This window comes from Pelobates fuscus, chromosome 2, assembly GCF_036172605.1.
Source record: "Pelobates fuscus isolate aPelFus1 chromosome 2, aPelFus1.pri, whole genome shotgun sequence".
Lineage (NCBI taxonomy): Eukaryota > Metazoa > Chordata > Amphibia > Anura > Pelobatidae > Pelobates > Pelobates fuscus.
Genome location: NC_086318.1, coordinates 213,102,187 through 213,128,622, shown reverse-complemented (window position 1 = coordinate 213,128,622; position 26,436 = coordinate 213,102,187). Strand labels below are relative to the sequence as shown.

At 39.4% G+C, this 26,436-nt stretch overlaps 11 non-coding genes across 11 annotated transcripts; all 11 read left to right on the top strand.

Annotated features, from left to right (window-relative positions):
- The first annotated feature begins 2,263 nt into the window (after positions 1 to 2,263).
- On the top strand, positions 2,264 to 2,335 carry TRNAT-CGU (transfer RNA threonine (anticodon CGU)). The gene has a single exon. It is a non-coding gene; the product is annotated as a tRNA-Thr (tRNA).
- A 2,284-nt stretch (positions 2,336 to 4,619) lies between these two features.
- TRNAT-CGU (transfer RNA threonine (anticodon CGU)) lies at positions 4,620 to 4,691 on the top strand. The gene has a single exon. It is a non-coding gene; the product is annotated as a tRNA-Thr (tRNA).
- A 2,283-nt stretch (positions 4,692 to 6,974) lies between these two features.
- TRNAT-CGU (transfer RNA threonine (anticodon CGU)) lies at positions 6,975 to 7,046 on the top strand. Its single transcript has one exon. It is a non-coding gene; the product is annotated as a tRNA-Thr (tRNA).
- Positions 7,047 to 9,329: 2,283 nt separating this feature from the next.
- TRNAT-CGU (transfer RNA threonine (anticodon CGU)) lies at positions 9,330 to 9,401 on the top strand. Its single transcript has one exon. It is a non-coding gene; the product is annotated as a tRNA-Thr (tRNA).
- Positions 9,402 to 11,684: 2,283 nt separating this feature from the next.
- On the top strand, positions 11,685 to 11,756 carry TRNAT-CGU (transfer RNA threonine (anticodon CGU)). Its single transcript has one exon. It is a non-coding gene; the product is annotated as a tRNA-Thr (tRNA).
- A 2,284-nt stretch (positions 11,757 to 14,040) lies between these two features.
- Positions 14,041 to 14,112, top strand: TRNAT-CGU (transfer RNA threonine (anticodon CGU)). The gene has a single exon. It is a non-coding gene; the product is annotated as a tRNA-Thr (tRNA).
- A 2,284-nt stretch (positions 14,113 to 16,396) lies between these two features.
- TRNAT-CGU (transfer RNA threonine (anticodon CGU)) lies at positions 16,397 to 16,468 on the top strand. The gene has a single exon. It is a non-coding gene; the product is annotated as a tRNA-Thr (tRNA).
- A 2,284-nt stretch (positions 16,469 to 18,752) lies between these two features.
- TRNAT-CGU (transfer RNA threonine (anticodon CGU)) lies at positions 18,753 to 18,824 on the top strand. The gene has a single exon. It is a non-coding gene; the product is annotated as a tRNA-Thr (tRNA).
- Positions 18,825 to 20,902: 2,078 nt separating this feature from the next.
- On the top strand, positions 20,903 to 20,974 carry TRNAT-UGU (transfer RNA threonine (anticodon UGU)). Its single transcript has one exon. It is a non-coding gene; the product is annotated as a tRNA-Thr (tRNA).
- A 2,078-nt stretch (positions 20,975 to 23,052) lies between these two features.
- On the top strand, positions 23,053 to 23,124 carry TRNAT-UGU (transfer RNA threonine (anticodon UGU)). The gene has a single exon. It is a non-coding gene; the product is annotated as a tRNA-Thr (tRNA).
- Positions 23,125 to 25,408: 2,284 nt separating this feature from the next.
- TRNAT-CGU (transfer RNA threonine (anticodon CGU)) lies at positions 25,409 to 25,480 on the top strand. The gene has a single exon. It is a non-coding gene; the product is annotated as a tRNA-Thr (tRNA).
- Positions 25,481 to 26,436: the final 956 nt, after the last annotated feature.

The window sequence follows — 26,436 nt, the reverse complement described above, 5'->3', positions numbered from 1 at the left end:
GTCCTTTGTAATTAACTCAAAAGCTTCTCATTTATGTGTACTTTACACAAACTAGAAGAGTTCTACACAGGTCCATTAACTTAACATTCTCAGTCCAACAAACTAAAATGGGAAAAGATCAGTTTTACACAGGCTGGAAAACTTAAACTAAGTGACACTATGACAAAGGTGTATATAAATTTACATTACTAATGATAACATTTTTTTTTATTATTGATTTTTTTTTTGATTGGGTAACTAAAATTATAGATCAGGGTGGTGCAGTAGACATTGCTTACCTAGATTTCAGTAAGGCTTTTGACACTGTTGCACATAGAAGGCTTATCAATAAACTGCAATCTTTAAGTTTGGATTCCAATATTGTTGAATGGGTAAGGCAGTGGTTGAGTGACAGGCAACAGAGGGTTGTAGTCAATGGAGTATATTTGAAGCTTGGGCTTGTCACCAGTGGGGTACCTCAAGGATCTGTACTTGGACCCATTCTCTTTAATATTTTTATTAGTGATATTGCAGGCACCTTTGAGGAGGTGGAAGACCAAACACAGCAGGCGTCCCAGGGGGCTTGTTGTCACCTTTCGGGGACCTTCAATGACATCAGTGAGGACAAGGAACGGGACATGGCTAGCTTGGTATCCAACCTTGTGCAAATGGGGAGTTTGCGGTTGTGCAAATGGACTGTTTGCGGTTGTTTGCGGTGCGTTAAACAGGGAATTTGGTCTGTCATTGTGAAGCTGGCGTAACCCTTACACTACCTGATCGATACAACATCATACCTGATGTTTTAAAGCACGTTTTTCAAAACAATTTAGGAATGTTAGGTGATGTATGCCCTTTATGGATTAAAACCAGACTCTGCATCAACTATGTAATTTTCCATGGGAGTTTTGCCATGGATCCCCCTCCGGCATGCCACAGTCCAGGTGTTAGTCCCCTTGAAACAACTTTTCCATCACTATTGTAACCAGAAAGAGTCCCTGTGGGTTTTAAAATTCGCCTGCCTATTGAATTCTATGGCGGTTCGCCCGGTTCGCCCGTTCGTGAACATTTGCGGAAATTCGCGTTCGCCATTCGCGAACGGAAAATTTTATGTTCGCGACATCTCTAAAGGGGACTATATATAAAAGAAGAAAAACTACCACAACAAGAGGACATAGTCTTAATTTAGAGGGACAAAGGATTCAAAATCATATCAGGAAGTATTACTTTACTGGGAGGGTAGTGGATGCATGGAATAGCCTTCCAGCTGAAGTGGTAGAGGTTAACACAGTAAAGGAGCTTAAGCATGCGTGGGATAGGCATAAGGCTATCCTAACTATAAGATAAGGCCAGGGACTAATGAAAGTATTTCGAAAATTGGGCAGACTAGATGGGCCGAATGGTTCTTATCTGCCGTCACATTCTATGTTTCTATGTTTCTATGTTTCTATATCTGAGAGTCAAATAGAACCGCCAAATACTGCTGCGACATCGCAGCTTTAAAAATTCAAATTTTTTAGCTGCTAAATAGTACATTTGGGGCCTGCACTTTATATCTGAGAGTCAAATAGAACCGTCAAATACTGTGGTTACATAGCAGTTTTAAAAATTCTAATTGTTTTGGTGCTAAATAGTACATTTGGGACCTGCACTTCATATCTGAGAGTCAAATAGAACTGTCAAATACTGCTGTGACATAGCAGTTTTAAAAATTCTAATTGTTTTGGTGCTAAATAGTACATTTGGGACCTGCACTTCATATCTGAGAGTCAAATAGAACTGTCAAATACTGCTGTGACATAGCAGTTTTAAAAATTCACATTTTTTTGGGTGCTAAATAGTACATTTGCAGCCTAGGGTGCACTTCATATCTGAGAGTCAAAGAGAACCGTCAAATTCTGTGGTTACAGCGCATTTTTAAACATTCAAATTGTTTTGGTGCTAAATAGTACATTTGGGGCCTGCACTTCATATCTGAGAGTCAAATAGAACCGTCAAATACTGCTGTGACATAGCCGTTTTAAATATTCAATTTTTTTAGGTGCTAAATAGTAAATTTGGTGTGTGCACTTCATATCTGAGTGTCAAATAGAACCGTCAAATGCTGCTGTGACATAGCAGTTTTAAAAATTAAAATAGTTTTGGTGCTAAATAGTACATTTGGGGCCTGCACTTCATATCTGAGAGTGGAATAGAACCGTCAAATACTGCTGTGACATAGCAGTTTTAAATATTCAATTTGTTTTGATTCTAATTAGTACATTGGGGGCCACTGCACCTTCAAGTAGGCGCAGTGGCCAAGTGGTAAGGCGTTGGTCTCGTAAACCAAAGATCATGGGTTCAATCCCCATCTGTGCCTAAGCAAGTTGGAAAAGATGTGTCCTTTGTAATTAACTCAAAAGCTTCTCATTTATGTGTACTTTACACAAACTAGAAGAGTTCTACACAGGTCCATTAACTTAACATTCTCAGTCCAACAAACTAAAATGGGAAAAGATCAGTTTTACACAGGCTGGAAAACTTAAACTAAGTGACACTATGACAAAGGTGTATAGAAATTTACATTACTAATGATAACATTTTTTTTTATTATTGATTTTTTTTTTTGATTGGGTAACTAAAATTATAGATCAGGGTGGTGCAGTAGACATTGCTTACCTAGATTTCAGTAAGGCTTTTGACACTGTTGCACATAGAAGGCTTATCAATAAACTGCAATCTTTAAGTTTGGATTCCAATATTGTTGAATGGGTAAGGCAGTGGTTGAGTGACAGGCAACAGAGGGTTGTAGTCAATGGAGTATATTTGAAGCTTGGGCTTGTCACCAGTGGGGTACCTCAAGGATCTGTACTTGGACCCATTCTCTTTAATATTTTTATTAGTGATATTGCAGGCACCTTTGAGGAGGTGGAAGACCAAACACAGCAGGCGTCCCAGGGGGCTTGTTGTCACCTTTCGGGGACCTTCAATGACATCAGTGAGGACAAGGAACGGGACATGGCTAGCTTGGTATCCAACCTTGTGCAAATGGGGAGTTTGCGGTTGTGCAAATGGACTGTTTGCGGTTGTTTGCGGTGCGTTAAACAGGGAATTTGGTCTGTCATTGTGAAGCTGGCGTAACCCTTACACTACCTGATCGATACAACATCATACCTGATGTTTTAAAGCACGTTTTTCCAAACAATTTAGGAATGTTAGGTGATGTATGCCCTTTATGGATTAAAACCAGACTCTGCATCAACTATGTAATTTTCCATGGGAGTTTTGCCATGGATCCCCCTCCGGCATGCCACAGTCCAGGTGTTAGTCCCCTTGAAACAACTTTTCCATCACTATTGTAACCAGAAAGAGTCCCTGTGGGTTTTAAAATTCGCCTGCCTATTGAATTCTATGGCGGTTCGCCCGGTTCGCCCGTTCGTGAACATTTGCGGAAATTCGCGTTCGCCATTCGCGAACGTAAAATTTTATGTTCGCGACATCTCTAAAGGGGACTATATATAAAAGAAGAAAAACTACCACAACAAGAGGACATAGTCTTAATTTAGAGGGACAAAGGATTCAAAATCATATCAGGAAGTATTACTTTACTGGGAGGGTAGTGGATGCATGGAATAGCCTTCCAGCTGAAGTGGTAGAGGTTAACACAGTAAAGGAGCTTAAGCATGCGTGGGATAGGCATAAGGCTATCCTAACTATAAGATAAGGCCAGGGACTAATGAAAGTATTTCGAAAATTGGGCAGACTAGATGGGCTGAATGGTTCTTATCTGCCGTCACATTCTATGTTTCTATGTTTCTATGTTTCTATATCTGAGAGTCAAATAGAACCGCCAAATACTGCTGCGACATCGCAGCTTTAAAAATTCAAATTTTTTAGCTGCTAAATAGTACATTTGGGGCCTGCACTTTATATCTGAGAGTCAAATAGAACCGTCAAATACTGTGGTTACATAGCAGTTTTAAAAATTCTAATTGTTTTGGTGCTAAATAGTACATTTGGGACCTGCACTTCATATCTGAGAGTCAAATAGAACTGTCAAATACTGCTGTGACATAGCAGTTTTAAAAATTCTAATTGTTTTGGTGCTAAATAGTACATTTGGGACCTGCACTTCATATCTGAGAGTCAAATAGAACTGTCAAATACTGCTGTGACATAGCAGTTTTAAAAATTCACATTTTTTTGGGTGCTAAATAGTACATTTGCAGCCTAGGGTGCACTTCATATCTGAGAGTCAAAGAGAACCGTCAAATTCTGTGGTTACAGCGCATTTTTAAACATTCAAATTGTTTTGGTGCTAAATAGTACATTTGGGGCCTGCACTTCATATCTGAGAGTCAAATAGAACCGTCAAATACTGCTGTGACATAGCCGTTTTAAATATTCAATTTTTTTAGGTGCTAAATAGTAAATTTGGTGTGTGCACTTCATATCTGAGTGTCAAATAGAACCGTCAAATGCTGCTGTGACATAGCAGTTTTAAAAATTAAAATAGTTTTGGTGCTAAATAGTACATTTGGGGCCTGCACTTCATATCTGAGAGTGGAATAGAACCGTCAAATACTGCTGTGACATAGCAGTTTTAAATATTCAATTTGTTTTGATTCTAATTAGTACATTGGGGGCCACTGCACCTTCAAGTAGGCGCAGTGGCCAAGTGGTAAGGCGTTGGTCTCGTAAACCAAAGATCATGGGTTCAATCCCCATCTGTGCCTAAGCAAGTTGGAAAAGATGTGTCCTTTGTAATTAACTCAAAAGCTTCTCATTTATGTGTACTTTACACAAACTAGAAGAGTTCTACACAGGTCCATTAACTTAACATTCTCAGTCCAACAAACTAAAATGGGAAAAGATCAGTTTTACACAGGCTGGAAAACTTAAACTAAGTGACACTATGACAAAGGTGTATAGAAATTTACATTACTAATGATAACATTTTTTTTTATTATTGATTTTTTTTTTGATTGGGTAACTAAAATTATAGATCAGGGTGGTGCAGTAGACATTGCTTACCTAGATTTCAGTAAGGCTTTTGACACTGTTGCACATAGAAGGCTTATCAATAAACTGCAATCTTTAAGTTTGGATTCCAATATTGTTGAATGGGTAAGGCAGTGGTTGAGTGACAGGCAACAGAGGGTTGTAGTCAATGGAGTATATTTGAAGCTTGGGCTTGTCACCAGTGGGGTACCTCAAGGATCTGTACTTGGACCCATTCTCTTTAATATTTTTATTAGTGATATTGCAGGCACCTTTGAGGAGGTGGAAGACCAAACACAGCAGGCGTCCCAGGGGGCTTGTTGTCACCTTTCGGGGACCTTCAATGACATCAGTGAGGACAAGGAACGGGACATGGCTAGCTTGGTATCCAAGCTTGTGCAAATGGGGAGTTTGCGGTTGTGCAAATGGACTGTTTGCGGTTGTTTGCGGTGCGTTAAACAGGGAATTTGGTCTGTCATTGTGAAGCTGGCGTAACCCTTACACTACCTGATCGATACAACATCATACCTGATGTTTTAAAGCACGTTTTTCCAAACAATTTAGGAATGTTAGGTGATGTATGCCCTTTATGGATTAAAACCAGACTCTGCATCAACTATGTAATTTTCCATGGGAGTTTTGCCATGGATCCCCCTCCGGCATGCCACAGTCCAGGTGTTAGTCCCCTTGAAACAACTTTTCCATCACTATTGTAACCAGAAAGAGTCCCTGTGGGTTTTAAAATTCGCCTGCCTATTGAATTCTATGGCGGTTCGCCCGGTTCGCCTGTTCGTGAACATTTGCGGAAATTCGCGTTCGCCATTCGCGAACGGAAAATTTTATGTTCGCGACATCTCTAAAGGGGACTATATATAAAAGAAGAAAAACTACCACAACAAGAGGACATAGTCTTAATTTAGAGGGACAAAGGATTCAAAATCATATCAGGAAATATTACTTTACTGGGAGGGTAGTGGATGCATGGAATAGCCTTCCAGCTGAAGTGGTAGAGGTTAACACAGTAAAGGAGCTTAAGCATGCGTGGGATAGGCATAAGGCTATCCTAACTATAAGATAAGGCCAGGGACTAATGAAAGTATTTCGAAAATTGGGCAGACTAGATGGGCCGAATGGTTCTTATCTGCCGTCACATTCTATGTTTCTATGTTTCTATGTTTCTATATCTGAGAGTCAAATAGAACCGCCAAATACTGCTGCGACATCGCAGCTTTAAAAATTCAATTTTTTTAGCTGCTAAATAGTACATTTGGGGCCTGCACTTTATATCTGAGAGTCAAATAGAACCGTCAAATACTGTGGTTACATAGCAGTTTTAAAAATTCTAATTGTTTTGGTGCTAAATAGTACATTTGGGACCTGCACTTCATATCTGAGAGTCAAATAGAACTGTCAAATACTGCTGTGACATAGCAGTTTTAAAAATTCTAATTGTTTTGGTGCTAAATAGTACATTTGGGACCTGCACTTCATATCTGAGAGTCAAATAGAACTGTCAAATACTGCTGTGACATAGCAGTTTTAAAAATTCACATTTTTTTGGGTGCTAAATAGTACATTTGCAGCCTAGGGTGCACTTCATATCTGAGAGTCAAAGAGAACCGTCAAATTCTGTGGTTACAGCGCATTTTTAAACATTCAAATTGTTTTGGTGCTAAATAGTACATTTGGGGCCTGCACTTCATATCTGAGAGTCAAATAGAACCGTCAAATACTGCTGTGACATAGCCGTTTTAAATATTCAATTTTTTTAGGTGCTAAATAGTAAATTTGGTGTGTGCACTTCATATCTGAGTGTCAAATAGAACCGTCAAATGCTGCTGTGACATAGCAGTTTTAAAAATTAAAATAGTTTTGGTGCTAAATAGTACATTTGGGGCCTGCACTTCATATCTGAGAGTGGAATAGAACCGTCAAATACTGCTGTGACATAGCAGTTTTAAATATTCAATTTGTTTTGATTCTAATTAGTACATTGGGGGCCACTGCACCTTCAAGTAGGCGCAGTGGCCAAGTGGTAAGGCGTTGGTCTCGTAAACCAAAGATCATGGGTTCAATCCCCATCTGTGCCTAAGCAAGTTGGAAAAGATGTGTCCTTTGTAATTAACTCAAAAGCTTCTCATTTATGTGTACTTTATACAAACTAGAAGAGTTCTACACAGGTCCATTAACTTAACATTCTCAGTCCAACAAACTAAAATGGGAAAAGATCAGTTTTACACAGGCTGGAAAACTTAAACTAAGTGACACTATGACAAAGGTGTATAGAAATTTACATTACTAATGATAACATTTTTTTTATTATTGATTTTTTTTTTTGATTGGGTAACTAAAATTATAGATCAGGGTGGTGCAGTAGACATTGCTTACCTAGATTTCAGTAAGGCTTTTGACACTGTTGCACATAGAAGGCTTATCAATAAACTGCAATCTTTAAGTTTGGATTCCAATATTGTTGAATGGGTAAGGCAGTGGTTGAGTGACAGGCAACAGAGGGTTGTAGTCAATGGAGTATATTTGAAGCTTGGGCTTGTCACCAGTGGGGTACCTCAAGGATCTGTACTTGGACCCATTCTCTTTAATATTTTTATTAGTGATATTGCAGGCACCTTTGAGGAGGTGGAAGACCAAACACAGCAGGCGTCCCAGGGGGCTTGTTGTCACCTTTCGGGGACCTTCAATGACATCAGTGAGGACAAGGAACGGGACATGGCTAGCTTGGTATCCAACCTTGTGCAAATGGGGAGTTTGCGGTTGTGCAAATGGACTGTTTGCGGTTGTTTGCGGTGCGTTAAACAGGGAATTTGGTCTGTCATTGTGAAGCTGGCGTAACCCTTACACTACCTGATCGATACAACATCATACCTGATGTTTTAAAGCACGTTTTTCCAAACAATTTAGGAATGTTAGGTGATGTATGCCCTTTATGGATTAAAACCAGACTCTGCATCAACTATGTAATTTTCCATGGGAGTTTTGCCATGGATCCCCCTCCGGCATGCCACAGTCCAGGTGTTAGTCCCCTTGAAACAACTTTTCCATCACTATTGTAACCAGAAAGAGTCCCTGTGGGTTTTAAAATTCGCCTGCCTATTGAATTCTATGGCGGTTCGCCCGGTTCGCCCGTTCGTGAACATTTGCGGAAATTCGCGTTCGCCATTCGCGAACGGAAAATTTTATGTTCGCGACATCTCTAAAGGGGACTATATATAAAAGAAGAAAAACTACCACAACAAGAGGACATAGTCTTAATTTAGAGGGACAAAGGATTCAAAATCATATCAGGAAGTATTACTTTACTGGGAGGGTAGTGGATGCATGGAATAGCCTTCCAGCTGAAGTGGTAGAGGTTAACACAGTAAAGGTGCTTAAGCATGCGTTGGATAGGCATAAGGCTATCCTAACTATAAGATAAGGCCAGGGACTAATGAAAGTATTTCGAAAATTGGGCAGACTAGATGGGCCGAATGGTTCTTATCTGCCGTCACATTCTATGTTTCTATGTTTCTATGTTTCTATATCTGAGAGTCAAATAGAACCGCCAAATACTGCTGCGACATCGCAGCTTTAAAAATTCACATTTTTTAGCTGCTAAATAGTACATTTGGGGCCTGCACTTTATATCTGAGAGTCAAATAGAACTGTCAAATACTGTGGTTACATAGCAGTTTTAAAAATTCTAATTGTTTTGGTGCTAAATAGTACATTTGGGACCTGCACTTCATATCTGAGAGTCAAATAGAACTGTCAAATACTGCTGTGACATAGCAGTTTTAAAAATTCTAATTGTTTTGGTGCTAAATAGTACATTTGGGACCTGCACTTCATATCTGAGAGTCAAATAGAACTGTCAAATACTGCTGTGACATAGCAGTTTTAAAAATTCACATTTTTTTGGGTGCTAAATAGTACATTTGCAGCCTAGGGTGCACTTCATATCTGAGAGTCAAATAGAACCGTCAAATTCTGTGGTTACAGCGCATTTTTAAACATTCAAATTGTTTTGGTGCTAAATAGTACATTTGGGGCCTGCACTTCATATCTGAGAGTCAAATAGAACCGTCAAATACTGCTGTGACATAGCCGTTTTAAATATTCAATTTTTTTAGGTGCTAAATAGTAAATTTGGTGTGTGCACTTCATATCTGAGTGTCAAATAGAACCGTCAAATACTGCTGTGACATAGCAGTTTTAAAAATTAAAATAGTTTTGGTGCTAAATAGTACATTTGGGGCCTGCACTTCATATCTGAGAGTGGAATAGAACCGTCAAATACTGCTGTGACATAGCAGTTTTAAATATTCAATTTGTTTTAATTCTAATTAGTACATTGGGGGCCACTGCACCTTCAAGTAGGCGCAGTGGCTAAGTGGTAAGGCGTTGGTCTCGTAAACCAAAGATCATGGGTTCAATCCCCATCTGTGCCTAAGCAAGTTGGAAAAGATATGTCCTTTGTAATTAACTCAAAAGCTCCTCATTTATGTGTACTTTATACAAACTAGAAGAGTTCTACACAGGTCCATTAACTTAACATTCTCAGTCCAACAAACTAAAATGGGAAAAGATCAGTTTTACACAGGCTGGAAAACTTAAACTAAGTGACACTATGACAAAGGTGTATAGAAATTTACATTACTAATGATAACATTTTTTTTTATTATTGATTTTTTTTTTGATTGGGTAACTAAAATTATAGATCAGGGTGGTGCAGTAGACATTGCTTACCTAGATTTCAGTAAGGCTTTTGACACTGTTGCACATAGAAGGCTTATCAATAAACTGCAATCTTTAAGTTTGGATTCCAATATTGTTGAATGGGTAAGGCAGTGGTTGAGTGACAGGCAACAGAGGGTTGTAGTCAATGGAGTATATTTGAAGCTTGGGCTTGTCACCAGTGGGGTACCTCAAGGATCTGTACTTGGACCCATTCTCTTTAATATTTTTATTAGTGATATTGCAGGCACCTTTGAGGAGGTGGAAGACCAAACACAGCAGGCGTCCCAGGGGGCTTGTTGTCACCTTTCGGGGACCTTCAATGACATCAGTGAGGACAAGGAACGGGACATGGCTAGCTTGGTATCCAACCTTGTGCAAATGGGGAGTTTGCGGTTGTGCAAATGGACTGTTTGCGGTTGTTTGCGGTGCGTTAAACAGGGAATTTGGTCTGTCATTGTGAAGCTGGCGTAACCCTTACACTACCTGATCGATACAACATCATACCTGATGTTTTAAAGCACGTTTTTCCAAACAATTTAGGAATGTTAGGTGATGTATGCCCTTTATGGATTAAAACCAGACTCTGCATCAACTATGTAATTTTCCATGGGAGTTTTGCCATGGATCCCCCTCCGGCATGCCACAGTCCAGGTGTTAGTCCCCTTGAAACAACTTTTCCATCACTATTGTAACCAGAAAGAGTCCCTGTGGGTTTTAAAATTCGCCTGCCTATTGAATTCTATGGCGGTTCGCCCGGTTCGCCCGTTCGTGAACATTTGCGGAAATTCGCGTTCGCCATTCGCGAACGGAAAATTTTATGTTCGCGACATCTCTAAAGGGGACTATATATAAAAGAAGAAAAACTACCACAACAAGAGGACATAGTCTTAATTTAGAGGGACAAAGGATTCAAAATCATATCAGGAAGTATTACTTTACTGGGAGGGTAGTGGATGCATGGAATAGCCTTCCAGCTGAAGTGGTAGAGGTTAACACAGTAAAGGTGCTTAAGCATGCGTTGGATAGGCATAAGGCTATCCTAACTATAAGATAAGGCCAGGGACTAATGAAAGTATTTCGAAAATTGGGCAGACTAGATGGGCCGAATGGTTCTTATCTGCCGTCACATTCTATGTTTCTATGTTTCTATGTTTCTATATCTGAGAGTCAAATAGAACCGCCAAATACTGCTGCGACATCGCAGCTTTAACAATTCAAATTTTTTAGCTGCTAAATAGTACATTTGGGGCCTGCACTTTATATCTGAGAGTCAAATAGAACCGTCAAATACTGTGGTTACATAGCAGTTTTAAAAATTCTAATTGTTTTGGTGCTAAATAGTACATTTGGGACCTGCACTTCATATCTGAGAGTCAAATAGAACTGTCAAATACTGCTGTGACATAGCAGTTTTAAAAATTCTAATTGTTTTGGTGCTAAATAGTACATTTGGGACCTGCACTTCATATCTGAGAGTCAAATAGAACTGTCAAATACTGCTGTGACATAGCAGTTTTAAAAATTCACATTTTTTTGGGTGCTAAATAGTACATTTGCAGCCTAGGGTGCACTTCATATCTGAGAGTCAAATAGAACCGTCAAATTCTGTGGTTACAGCGCATTTTTAAACATTCAAATTGTTTTGGTGCTAAATAGTACATTTGGGGCCTGCACTTCATATCTGAGAGTCAAATAGAACCGTCAAATACTGCTGTGACATAGCCGTTTTAAATATTCAATTTTTTTAGGTGCTAAATAGTAAATTTGGTGTGTGCACTTCATATCTGAGTGTCAAATAGAACCGTCAAATGCTGCTGTGACATAGCAGTTTTAAAAATTAAAATAGTTTTGGTGCTAAATAGTACATTTGGGGCCTGCACTTCATATCTGAGAGTGGAATAGAACCGTCAAATACTGCTGTGACATAGCAGTTTTAAATATTCAATTTGTTTTGATTCTAATTAGTACATTGGGGGCCACTGCACCTTCAAGTAGGCGCAGTGGCCAAGTGGTAAGGCGTTGGTCTCGTAAACCAAAGATCATGGGTTCAATCCCCATCGGTGCCTAAGCAAGTTGGAAAAGATGTGTCCTTTGTAATTAACTCAAAAGCTTCTCATTTATGTGTACTTTACACAAACTAGAAGAGTTCTACACAGGTCCATTAACTTAACATTCTCAGTCCAACAAACTAAAATGGGAAAAGATCAGTTTTACACAGGCTGGAAAACTTAAACTAAGTGACACTATGACAAAGGTGTATAGAAATTTACATTACTAATGATAACATTTTTTTTTATTATTGATTTTTTTTTTTGATTGGGTAACTAAAATTATAGATCAGGGTGGTGCAGTAGACATTGCTTACCTAGATTTCAGTAAGGCTTTTGACACTGTTGCACATAGAAGGCTTATCAATAAACTGCAATCTTTAAGTTTGGATTCCAATATTGTTGAATGGGTAAGGCAGTGGTTGAGTGACAGGCAACAGAGGGTTGTAGTCAATGGAGTATATTTGAAGCTTGGGCTTGTCACCAGTGGGGTACCTCAAGGATCTGTACTTGGACCCATTCTCTTTAATATTTTTATTAGTGATATTGCAGGCACCTTTGAGGAGGTGGAAGACCAAACACAGCAGGCGTCCCAGGGGGCTTGTTGTCACCTTTCGGGGACCTTCAATGACATCAGTGAGGACAAGGAACGGGACATGGCTAGCTTGGTATCCAACCTTGTGCAAATGGGGAGTTTGCGGTTGTGCAAATGGACTGTTTGCGGTTGTTTGCGGTGCGTTAAACAGGGAATTTGGTCTGTCATTGTGAAGCTGGCGTAACCCTTACACTACCTGATCGATACAACATCATACCTGATGTTTTAAAGCACGTTTTTCCAAACAATTTAGGAATGTTAGGTGATGTATGCCCTTTATGGATTAAAACCAGACTCTGCATCAACTATGTAATTTTCCATGGGAGTTTTGCCATGGATCCCCCTCCGGCATGCCACAGTCCAGGTGTTAGTCCCCTTGAAACAACTTTTCCATCACTATTGTAACCAGAAAGAGTCCCTGTGGGTTTTAAAATTCGCCTGCCTATTGAATTCTATGGCGGTTCGCCCGGTTCGCCCGTTCGTGAACATTTGCGGAAATTCGCGTTCGCCATTCGCGAACGGAAAATTTTATGTTCGCGACATCTCTAAAGGGGACTATATATAAAAGAAGAAAAACTACCACAACAAGAGGACATAGTCTTAATTTAGAGGGACAAAGGATTCAAAATCATATCAGGAAGTATTACTTTACTGGGAGGGTAGTGGATGCATGGAATAGCCTTCCAGCTGAAGTGGTAGAGGTTAACACAGTAAAGGAGCTTAAGCATGCATGGGATAGGCATAAGGCTATCCTAACTATAAGATAAGGCCAGGGACTAATGAAAGTATTTCGAAAATTGGGCAGACTAGATGGGCCGAATGGTTCTTATCTGCCGTCACATTCTATGTTTCTATGTTTCTATGTTTCTATATCTGAGAGTCAAATAGAACCGCCAAATACTGCTGCGACATCGCAGCTTTAACAATTCAAATTTTTTAGCTGCTAAATAGTACATTTGGGGCCTGCACTTTATATCTGAGAGTCAAATAGAACCGTCAAATACTGTGGTTACATAGCAGTTTTAAAAATTCTAATTGTTTTGGTGCTAAATAGTACATTTGGGACCTGCACTTCATATCTGAGAGTCAAATAGAACTGTCAAATACTGCTGTGACATAGCAGTTTTAAAAATTCTAATTGTTTTGGTGCTAAATAGTACATTTGGGACCTGCACTTCATATCTGAGAGTCAAATAGAACTGTCAAATACTGCTGTGACATAGCAGTTTTAAAAATTCACATTTTTTTGGGTGCTAAATAGTACATTTGCAGCCTAGGGTGCACTTCATATCTGAGAGTCAAATAGAACCGTCAAATTCTGTGGTTACAGCGCATTTTTAAACATTCAAATTGTTTTGGTGCTAAATAGTACATTTGGGGCCTGCACTTCATATCTGAGAGTCAAATAGAACCGTCAAATACTGCTGTGACATAGCCGTTTTAAATATTCAATTTTTTTAGGTGCTAAATAGTAAATTTGGTGTGTGCACTTCATATCTGAGTGTCAAATAGAACCGTCAAATGCTGCTGTGACATAGCAGTTTTAAAAATTAAAATAGTTTTGGTGCTAAATAGTACATTTGGGGCCTGCACTTCATATCTGAGAGTGGAATAGAACCGTCAAATACTGCTGTGACATAGCAGTTTTAAATATTCAATTTGTTTTGATTCTAATTAGTACATTGGGGGCCACTGCACCTTCAAGTAGGCGCAGTGGCCAAGTGGTAAGGCGTTGGTCTCGTAAACCAAAGATCATGGGTTCAATCCCCATCGGTGCCTAAGCAAGTTGGAAAAGATGTGTCCTTTGTAATTAACTCAAAAGCTCCTCATTTATGTGTACTTTATACAAACTAGAAGAGTTCTACACAGGTCCATTAACTTAACATTCTCAGTCCAACAAACTAAAATGGGAAAAGATCAGTTTTACACAGGCTGGAAAACTTAAACTAAGTGACACTATGACAAAGGTGTATAGAAATTTACATTACTAATGATAACATTTTTTTTTATTATTGATTTTTTTTTTTGATTGGGTAACTAAAATTATAGATCAGGGTGGTGCAGTAGACATTGCTTACCTAGATTTCAGTAAGGCTTTTGACACTGTTGCACATAGAAGGCTTATCAATAAACTGCAATCTTTAAGTTTGGATTCCAATATTGTTGAATGGGTAAGGCAGTGGTTGAGTGACAGGCAACAGAGGGTTGTAGTCAATGGAGTATATTTGAAGCTTGGGCTTGTCACCAGTGGGGTACCTCAAGGATCTGTACTTGGACCCATTCTCTTTAATATTTTTATTAGTGATATTGCAGGCACCTTTGAGGAGGTGGAAGACCAAACACAGCAGGCGTCCCAGGGGGCTTGTTGTCACCTTTCGGGGACCTTCAATGACATCAGTGAGGACAAGGAACGGGACATGGCTAGCTTGGTATCCAACCTTGTGCAAATGGGGAGTTTGCGGTTGTGCAAATGGACTGTTTGCGGTTGTTTGCGGTGCGTTAAACAGGGAATTTGGTCTGTCATTGTGAAGCTGGCGTAACCCTTACACTACCTGATCGATACAACATCATACCTGATGTTTTAAAGCACGTTTTTCCAAACAATTTAGGAATGTTAGGTGATGTATGCCCTTTATGGATTAAAACCAGACTCAGCATCAACTATGTAATTTTCCATGGGAGTTTTGCCATGGATCCCCCTCCGGCATGCCACAGTCCAGGTGTTAGTCCCCTTGAAACAACTTTTCCATCACTATTGTAACCAGAAAGAGTCCCTGTGGGTTTTAAAATTCGCCTGCCTATTGAATTCTATGGCGGTTCGCCCGGTTCGCCCGTTCGTGAACATTTGCGGAAATTCGCGTTCGCCATTCGCGAACGGAAAATTTTATGTTTGCGACATCTCTAAAGGGGACTATATATAAAAGAAGAAAAACTACCACAACAAGAGGACATAGTCTTAATTTAGAGGGACAAAGGATTCAAAATCATATCAGGAAGTATTACTTTACTGGGAGGGTAGTGGATGCATGGAATAGCCTTCCAGCTGAAGTGGTAGAGGTTAACACAGTAAAGGAGCTTAAGCATGCATGGGATAGGCATAAGGCTATCCTAACTATAAGATAAGGCCAGGGACTAATGAAAGTATTTCGAAAATTGGGCAGACTAGATGGGCCGAATGGTTCTTATCTGCCGTCACATTCTATGTTTCTATGTTTCTATGTTTCTATATCTGAGAGTCAAATAGAACCGCCAAATACTGCTGCGACATCGCAGCTTTAACAATTCAAATTTTTTAGCTGCTAAATAGTACATTTGGGGCCTGCACTTTATATCTGAGAGTCAAATAGAACCGTCAAATACTGTGGTTACATAGCAGTTTTAAAAATTCTAATTGTTTTGGTGCTAAATAGTACATTTGGGACCTGCACTTCATATCTGAGAGTCAAATAGAACTGTCAAATACTGCTGTGACATAGCAGTTTTAAAAATTCTAATTGTTTTGGTGCTAAATAGTACATTTGGGACCTGCACTTCATATCTGAGAGTCAAATAGAACTGTCAAATACTGCTGTGACATAGCAGTTTTAAAAATTCACATTTTTTTGGGTGCTAAATAGTACATTTGCAGCCTAGGGTGCACTTCATATCTGAGAGTCAAATAGAACCGTCAAATTCTGTGGTTACAGCGCATTTTTAAACATTCAAATTGTTTTGGTGCTAAATAGTACATTTGGGGCCTGCACTTCATATCTGAGAGTCAAATAGAACCGTCAAATACTGCTGTGACATAGCCGTTTTAAATATTCAATTTTTTTAGGTGCTAAATAGTAAATTTGGTGTGTGCACTTCATATCTGAGTGTCAAATAGAACCGTCAAATGCTGCTGTGACATAGCAGTTTTAAAAATTAAAATAGTTTTGGTGCTAAATAGTACATTTGGGGCCTGCACTTCATATCTGAGAGTGGAATAGAACCGTCAAATACTGCTGTGACATAGCAGTTTTAAATATTCAATTTGTTTTGATTCTAATTAGTACATTGGGGGCCACTGCACCTTCAAGTAGGCGCAGTGGCCAAGTGGTAAGGCGTTGGTCTCGTAAACCAAAGATCATGGGTTCAATCCCCATCGGTGCCTAAGCAAGTTGGAAAAGATGTGTCCTTTGTAATTAACTCAAAAGCTTCTCATTTATGTGTACTTTACACAAACTAGAAGAGTTCTACACAGGTCCATTAACTTAACATTCTCAGTCCAACAAACTAAAATGGGAAAAGATCAGTTTTACACAGGCTGGAAAACTTAAACTAAGTGACACTATGACAAAGGTGTATAGAAATTTACATTACTAATGATAACATTTTTTTTTATTATTGATTTTTTTTTTTGATTGGGTAACTAAAATTATAGATCAGGGTGGTGCAGTAGACATTGCTTACCTAGATTTCAGTAAGGCTTTTGACACTGTTGCACATAGAAGGCTTATCAATAAACTGCAATCTTTAAGTTTGGATTCCAATATTGTTGAATGGGTAAGGCAGTGGTTGAGTGACAGGCAACAGAGGGTTGTAGTCAATGGAGTATATTTGAAGCTTGGGCTTGTCACCAGTGGGGTACCTCAAGGATCTGTACTTGGACCCATTCTCTTTAATATTTTTATTAGTGATATTGCAGGCACCTTTGAGGAGGTGGAAGACCAAACACAGCAGGCGTCCCAGGGGGCTTGTTGTCACCTTTCGGGGACCTTCAATGACATCAGTGAGGACAAGGAACGGGACATGGCTAGCTTGGTATCCAACCTTGTGCAAATGGGGAGTTTGCGGTTGTGCAAATGGACTGTTTGCGGTTGTTTGCGGTGCGTTAAACAGGGAATTTGGTCTGTCATTGTGAAGCTGGCGTAACCCTTACACTACCTGATCGATACAACATCATACCTGATGTTTTAAAGCACGTTTTTCCAAACAATTTAGGAATGTTAGGTGATGTATGCCCTTTATGGATTAAAACCAGACTCTGCATCAACTATGTAATTTTCCATGGGAGTTTTGCCATGGATCCCCCTCCGGCATGCCACAGTCCAGGTGTTAGTCCCCTTGAAACAACTTTTCCATCACTATTGTAACCAGAAAGAGTCCCTGTGGGTTTTAAAATTCGCCTGCCTATTGAATTCTATGGCGGTTCGCCCGGTTCGCCCGTTCGTGAACATTTGCGGAAATTCGCGTTCGCCATTCGCGAACGGAAAATTTTATGTTCGCGACATCTCTAAAGGGGACTATATATAAAAGAAGAAAAACTACCACAACAAGAGGACATAGTCTTAATTTAGAGGGACAAAGGATTCAAAATCATATCAGGAAATATTACTTTACTGGGAGGGTAGTGGATGCATGGAATAGCCTTCCAGCTGAAGTGGTAGAGGTTAACACAGTAAAGGAGCTTAAGCATGCGTGGGATAGGCATAAGGCTATCCTAACTATAAGATAAGGCCAGGGACTAATGAAAGTATTTTGAAAATTGGGCAGACTAGATGGGCCGAATGGTTCTTATCTGCCGTCACATTCTATGTTTCTATGTTTCTATGTTTCTATATCTGAGAGTCAAATAGAACCGCCAAATACTGCTGCGACATCGCAGCTTTAAAAATTCAAATTTTTTAGCTGCTAAATAGTACATTTGGGGCCTGCACTTTATATCTGAGAGTCAAATAGAACCGTCAAATACTGTGGTTACATAGCAGTTTTAAAAATTCTAATTGTTTTGGTGCTAAATAGTACATTTGGGACCTGCACTTCATATCTGAGAGTCAAATAGAACTGTCAAATACTGCTGTGACATAGCAGTTTTAAAAATTCTAATTGTTTTGGTGCTAAATAGTACATTTGGGACCTGCACTTCATATCTGAGAGTCAAATAGAACTGTCAAATACTGCTGTGACATAGCAGTTTTAAAAATTCACATTTTTTTGGGTGCTAAATAGTACATTTGCAGCCTAGGGTGCACTTCATATCTGAGAGTCAAAGAGAACCGTCAAATTCTGTGGTTACAGCGCATTTTTAAACATTCAAATTGTTTTGGTGCTAAATAGTACATTTGGGGCCTGCACTTCATATCTGAGAGTCAAATAGAACCGTCAAATACTGCTGTGACATAGCCGTTTTAAATATTCAATTTTTTTAGGTGCTAAATAGTAAATTTGGTGTGTGCACTTCATATCTGAGTGTCAAATAGAACCGTCAAATGCTGCTGTGACATAGCAGTTTTAAAAATTAAAATAGTTTTGGTGCTAAATAGTACATTTGGGGCCTGCACTTCATATCTGAGAGTGGAATAGAACCGTCAAATACTGCTGTGACATAGCAGTTTTAAATATTCAATTTGTTTTGATTCTAATTAGTACATTGGGGGCCACTGCACCTTCAAGTAGGCGCAGTGGCCAAGTGGTAAGGCGTTGGTCTCGTAAACCAAAGATCATGGGTTCAATCCCCATTGGTGCCTAAGCAAGTTGGAAAAGATGTGTCCTTTGTAATTAACTCAAAAGCTTCTCATTTATGTGTACTTTACACAAACTAGAAGAGTTCTACACAGGTCCATTAACTTAACATTCTCAGTCCAACAAACTAAAATGGGAAAAGATCAGTTTTACACAGGCTGGAAAACTTAAACTAAGTGACACTATGACAAAGGTGTATAGAAATTTACATTACTAATGATAACATTTTTTTTTATTATTGATTTTTTTTTTTGATTGGGTAACTAAAATTATAGATCAGGGTGGTGCAGTAGACATTGCTTACCTAGATTTCAGTAAGGCTTTTGACACTGTTGCACATAGAAGGCTTATCAATAAACTGCAATCTTTAAGTTTGGATTCCAATATTGTTGAATGGGTAAGGCAGTGGTTGAGTGACAGGCAACAGAGGGTTGTAGTCAATGGAGTATATTTGAAGCTTGGGCTTGTCACCAGTGGGGTACCTCAAGGATCTGTACTTGGACCCATTCTCTTTAATATTTTTATTAGTGATATTGCAGGCACCTTTGAGGAGGTGGAAGACCAAACACAGCAGGCGTCCCAGGGGGCTTGTTGTCACCTTTCGGGGACCTTCAATGACATCAGTGAGGACAAGGAACGGGACATGGCTAGCTTGGTATCCAACCTTGTGCAAATGGGGAGTTTGCGGTTGTGCAAATGGACTGTTTGCGGTTGTTTGCGGTGCGTTAAACAGGGAATTTGGTCTGTCATTGTGAAGCTGGCGTAACCCTTACACTACCTGATCGATACAACATCATACCTGATGTTTTAAAGCACGTTTTTCCAAACAATTTAGGAATGTTAGGTGATGTATGCCCTTTATGGATTAAAACCAGACTCTGCATCAACTATGTAATTTTCCATGGGAGTTTTGCCATGGATCCCCCTCCGGCATGCCACAGTCCAGGTGTTAGTCCCCTTGAAACAACTTTTCCATCACTATTGTAACCAGAAAGAGTCCCTGTGGGTTTTAAAATTCGCCTGCCTATTGAATTCTATGGCGGTTCGCCCGGTTCGCCCGTTCGTGAACATTTGCGGAAATTCGCGTTCGCCATTCGCGAACGGAAAATTTTATGTTCGCGACATCTCTAAAGGGGACTATATATAAAAGAAGAAAAACTACCACAACAAGAGGACATAGTCTTAATTTAGAGGGACAAAGGATTCAAAATCATATCAGGAAGTATTACTTTACTGGGAGGGTAGTGGATGCATGGAATAGCCTTCCAGCTGAAGTGGTAGAGGTTAACACAGTAAAGGAGCTTAAGCATGCGTGGGATAGGCATAAGGCTATCCTAACTATAAGATAAGGCCAGGGACTAATGAAAGTATTTTGAAAATTGGGCAGACTAGATGGGCCGAATGGTTCTTATCTGCCGTCACATTCTATGTTTCTATGTTTCTATGTTTCTATATCTGAGAGTCAAATAGAACCGCCAAATACTGCTGCGACATCGCAGCTTTAAAAATTCAAATTTTTTAGCTGCTAAATAGTACATTTGGGGCCTGCACTTTATATCTGAGAGTCAAATAGAACCGTCAAATACTGTGGTTACATAGCAGTTTTAAAAATTCTAATTGTTTTGGTGCTAAATAGTACATTTGGGACCTGCACTTCATATCTGAGAGTCAAATAGAACTGTCAAATACTGCTGTGACATAGCAGTTTTAAAAATTCTAATTGTTTTGGTGCTAAATAGTACATTTGGGACCTGCACTTCATATCTGAGAGTCAAATAGAACTGTCAAATACTGCTGTGACATAGCAGTTTTAAAAATTCACATTTTTTTGGGTGCTAAATAGTACATTTGCAGCCTAGGGTGCACTTCATATCTGAGAGTCAAATAGAACCGTCAAATACTGCTGTGACATAGCAGTTTTAAAAAATAAAATAGTTTTGGTGCTAAATAGTACATTTGGGGCCTGCACTTCATATCTGAGAGTGGAATAGAACCGTCAAATACTGCTGTGACATAGCAGTTTTAAATATTCAATTTGTTTTGATTCTAATTAGTACATTGGGGGCCACTGTGCCTTCAAGTAGGCGCAGTGGCCAAGTGGTAAGGCGTTGGTCTTGTAAACCAAAGATCATGGGTTCAATCCCCATCTGTGCCTAAGCAAGTTGGAAAAGATGTGTCCTTTGTAATTAACTCAAAAGCTCCTCATTTATGTGTACTTTATACAAACTAGAAGAGTTCTACACAGGTCCATTAACTTAACATTCTCAGTCCAACAAACTAAAATGGGAAAAGATCAGTTTTACACAGGCTGGAAAACTTAAACTAAGTGACACTATGACAAAGGTGTATAGAAATTTACATTACTAATGATAACATTTTTTTTTATTATTGATTTTTTTTTTTGATTGGGTAACTAAAATTATAGATCAGGGTGGTGCAGTAGACATTGCTTACCTAGATTTCAGTAAGGCTTTTGACACTGTTGCACATAGAAGGCTTATCAATAAACTGCAATCTTTAAGTTTGGATTCCAATATTGTTGAATGGGTAAGGCAGTGGTTGAGTGACAGGCAACAGAGGGTTGTAGTCAATGGAGTATATTTGAAGCTTGGGCTTGTCACCAGTGGGGTACCTCAAGGATCTGTACTTGGACCCATTCTCTTTAATATTTTTATTAGTGATATTGCAGGCACCTTTGAGGAGGTGGAAGACCAAACACAGCAGGCGTCCCAGGGGGCTTGTTGTCACCTTTCGGGGACCTTCAATGACATCAGTGAGAACAAGGAACGGGACATGGCTAGCTTGGTATCCAACCTTGTGCAAATGGGGAGTTTGCGGTTGTGCAAATGGACTGTTTGCGGTTGTTTGCGGTGCGTTAAACAGGGAATTTGGTCTGTCATTGTGAAGCTGGCGTAACCCTTACACTACCTGATCGATACAACATCATACCTGATGTTTTAAAGCACGTTTTTCCAAACAATTTAGGAATGTTAGGTGATGTATGCCCTTTATGGATTAAAACCAGACTCAGCATCAACTATGTAATTTTCCATGGGAGTTTTGCCATGGATCCCCCTCCGGCATGCCACAGTCCAGGTGTTAGTCCCCTTGAAACAACTTTTCCATCACTATTGTAACCAGAAAGAGTCCCTGTGGGTTTTAAAATTCGCCTGCCTATTGAATTCTATGGCGGTTCGCCCGGTTCGCCCGTTCGTGAACATTTGCGGAAATTCGCGTTCGCCATTCGCGAACGGAAAATTTTATGTTTGCGACATCTCTAAAGGGGACTATATATAAAAGAAGAAAAACTACCACAACAAGAGGACATAGTCTTAATTTAGAGGGACAAAGGATTCAAAATCATATCAGGAAGTATTACTTTACTGGGAGGGTAGTGGATGCATGGAATAGCCTTCCAGCTGAAGTGGTAGAGGTTAACACAGTAAAGGAGCTTAAGCATGCGTGGGATAGGCATAAGGCTATCCTAACTATAAGATAAGGCCAGGGACTAATGAAAGTATTTTGAAAATTGGGCAGACTAGATGGGCCGAATGGTTCTTATCTGCCGTCACATTCTATGTTTCTATGTTTCTATGTTTCTATATCTGAGAGTCAAATAGAACCGCCAAATACTGCTGCGACATCGCAGCTTTAAAAATTCAAATTTTTTAGCTGCTAAATAGTACATTTGGGGCCTGCACTTTATATCTGAGAGTCAAATAGAACCGTCAAATACTGTGGTTACATAGCAGTTTTAAAAATTCTAATTGTTTTGGTGCTAAATAGTACATTTGGGACCTGCACTTCATATCTGAGAGTCAAATAGAACTGTCAAATACTGCTGTGACATAGCAGTTTTAAAAATTCTAATTGTTTTGGTGCTAAATAGTACATTTGGGACCTGCACTTCATATCTGAGAGTCAAATAGAACTGTCAAATACTGCTGTGACATAGCAGTTTTAAAAATTCACATTTTTTTGGGTGCTAAATAGTACATTTGCAGCCTAGGGTGCACTTCATATCTGAGAGTCAAATAGAACCGTCAAATACTGCTGTGACATAGCAGTTTTAAAAAATAAAATAGTTTTGGTGCTAAATAGTACATTTGGGGCCTGCACTTCATATCTGAGAGTGGAATAGAACCGTCAAATACTGCTGTGACATAGCAGTTTTAAATATTCAATTTGTTTTGATTCTAATTAGTACATTGGGGGCCACTGTGCCTTCAAGTAGGCGCAGTGGCCAAGTGGTAAGGCGTTGGTCTTGTAAACCAAAGATCATGGGTTCAATCCCCATCTGTGCCTAAGCAAGTTGGAAAAGATGTGTCCTTTGTAATTTACTCAAAAGCTCCTCATTTATGTGTACTTTATACAAACTAGAAGAGTTCTACACAGGTCCATTAACTTAACATTCTCAGTCCAACAAACTAAAATGGGAAAAGATCAGTTTTACACAGGCTGGAAAACTTAAACTAAGTGACACTATGACAAAGGTGTATAGAAATTTACATTACTAATGATAACATTTTTTTTTATTATTGATTTTTTTTTTTGATTGGGTAACTAAAATTATAGATCAGGGTGGTGCAGTAGACATTGCTTACCTAGATTTCAGTAAGGCTTTTGACACTGTTGCACATAGAAGGCTTATCAATAAACTGCAATCTTTAAGTTTGGATTCCAATATTGTTGAATGGGTAAGGCAGTGGTTGAGTGACAGGCAACAGAGGGTTGTAGTCAATGGAGTATATTTGAAGCTTGGGCTTGTCACCAGTGGGGTACCTCAAGGATCTGTACTTGGACCCATTCTCTTTAATATTTTTATTAGTGATATTGCAGGCACCTTTGAGGAGGTGGAAGACCAAACACAGCAGGCGTCCCAGGGGGCTTGTTGTCACCTTTCGGGGACCTTCAATGACATCAGTGAGAACAAGGAACGGGACATGGCTAGCTTGGTATCCAACCTTGTGCAAATGGGGAGTTTGCGGTTGTGCAAATGGACTGTTTGCGGTTGTTTGCGGTGCGTTAAACAGGGAATTTGGTCTGTCATTGTGAAGCTGGCGTAACCCTTACACTACCTGATCGATACAACATCATACCTGATGTTTTAAAGCACGTTTTTCCAAACAATTTAGGAATGTTAGGTGATGTATGCCCTTTATGGATTAAAACCAGACTCAGCATCAACTATGTAATTTTCCATGGGAGTTTTGCCATGGATCCCCCTCCGGCATGCCACAGTCCAGGTGTTAGTCCCCTTGAAACAACTTTTCCATCACTATTGTAACCAGAAAGAGTCCCTGTGGGTTTTAAAATTCGCCTGCCTATTGAATTCTATGGCGGTTCGCCCGGTTCGCCCGTTCGTGAACATTTGCGGAAATTCGCGTTCGCCATTCGCGAACGGAAAATTTTATGTTTGCGACATCTCTAAAGGGGACTATATATAAAAGAAGAAAAACTACCACAACAAGAGGACATAGTCTTAATTTAGAGGGACAAAGGATTCAAAATCATATCAGGAAGTATTACTTTACTGGGAGGGTAGTGGATGCATGGAATAGCCTTCCAGCTGAAGTGGTAGAGGTTAACACAGTAAAGGAGCTTAAGCATGCATGGGATAGGCATAAGGCTATCCTAACTATAAGATAAGGCCAGGGACTAATGAAAGTATTTCGAAAATTGGGCAGACTAGATGGGCCGAATGGTTCTTATCTGCCGTCACATTCTATGTTTCTATGTTTCTATGTTTCTATATCTGAGAGTCAAATAGAACCGCCAAATACTGCTGCGACATCGCAGCTTTAACAATTCAAATTTTTTAGCTGCTAAATAGTACATTTGGGGCCTGCACTTTATATCTGAGAGTCAAATAGAACCGTCAAATACTGTGGTTACATAGCAGTTTTAAAAATTCTAATTGTTTTGGTGCTAAATAGTACATTTGGGACCTGCACTTCATATCTGAGAGTCAAATAGAACTGTCAAATACTGCTGTGACATAGCAGTTTTAAAAATTCTAATTGTTTTGGTGCTAAATAGTACATTTGGGACCTGCACTTCATATCTGAGAGTCAAATAGAACTGTCAAATACTGCTGTGACATAGCAGTTTTAAAAATTCACATTTTTTTGGGTGCTAAATAGTACATTTGCAGCCTAGGGTGCACTTCATATCTGAGAGTCAAATAGAACCGTCAAATTCTGTGGTTACAGCGCATTTTTAAACATTCAAATTGTTTTGGTGCTAAATAGTACATTTGGGGCCTGCACTTCATATCTGAGAGTCAAATAGAACCGTCAAATACTGCTGTGACATAGCCGTTTTAAATATTCAATTTTTTTAGGTGCTAAATAGTAAATTTGGTGTGTGCACTTCATATCTGAGTGTCAAATAGAACCGTCAAATGCTGCTGTGACATAGCAGTTTTAAAAATTAAAATAGTTTTGGTGCTAAATAGTACATTTGGGGCCTGCACTTCATATCTGAGAGTGGAATAGAACCGTCAAATACTGCTGTGACATAGCAGTTTTAAATATTCAATTTGTTTTGATTCTAATTAGTACATTGGGGGCCACTGCACCTTCAAGTAGGCGCAGTGGCCAAGTGGTAAGGCGTTGGTCTCGTAAACCAAAGATCATGGGTTCAATCCCCATCTGTGCCTAAGCAAGTTGGAAAAGATATGTCCTTTGTAATTAACTCAAAAGCTCCTCATTTATGTGTACTTTATACAAACTAGAAGAGTTCTACACAGGTCCATTAACTTAACATTCTCAGTCCAACAAACTAAAATGGGAAAAGATCAGTTTTACACAGGCTGGAAAACTTAAACTAAGTGACACTATGACAAAGGTGTATAGAAATTTACATTACTAATGATAACATTTTTTTTTATTATTGATTTTTTTTTTGATTGGGTAACTAAAATTATAGATCAGGGTGGTGCAGTAGACATTGCTTACCTAGATTTCAGTAAGGCTTTTGACACTGTTGCACATAGAAGGCTTATCAATAAACTGCAATCTTTAAGTTTGGATTCCAATATTGTTGAATGGTAAAGGCAGTGGTTGAGTGACAGGCAACAGAGGGTTGTAGTCAATGGAGTATATTTGAAGCTTGGGCTTGTCACCAGTGGGGTACCTCAAGGATCTGTACTTGGACCCATTCTCTTTAATATTTTTATTAGTGATATTGCAGGCACCTTTGAGGAGGTGGAAGACCAAACACAGCAGGCGTCCCAGGGGGCTTGTTGTCACCTTTCGGGGACCTTCAATGACATCAGTGAGAACAAGGAACGGGACATGGCTAGCTTGGTATCCAACCTTGTGCAAATGGGGAGTTTGCGGTTGTGCAAATGGACTGTTTGCGGTTGTTTGCGGTGCGTTAAACAGGGAATTTGGTCTGTCATTGTGAAGCTGGCGTAACCCTTACACTACCTGATCGATACAACATCATACCTGATGTTTTAAAGCACGTTTTTCCAAACAATTTAGGAATGTTAGGTGATGTATGCCCTTTATGGATTAAAACCAGACTCAGCATCAACTATGTAATTTTCCATGGGAGTTTTGCCATGGATCCCCCTCCGGCATGCCACAGTCCAGGTGTTAGTCCCCTTGA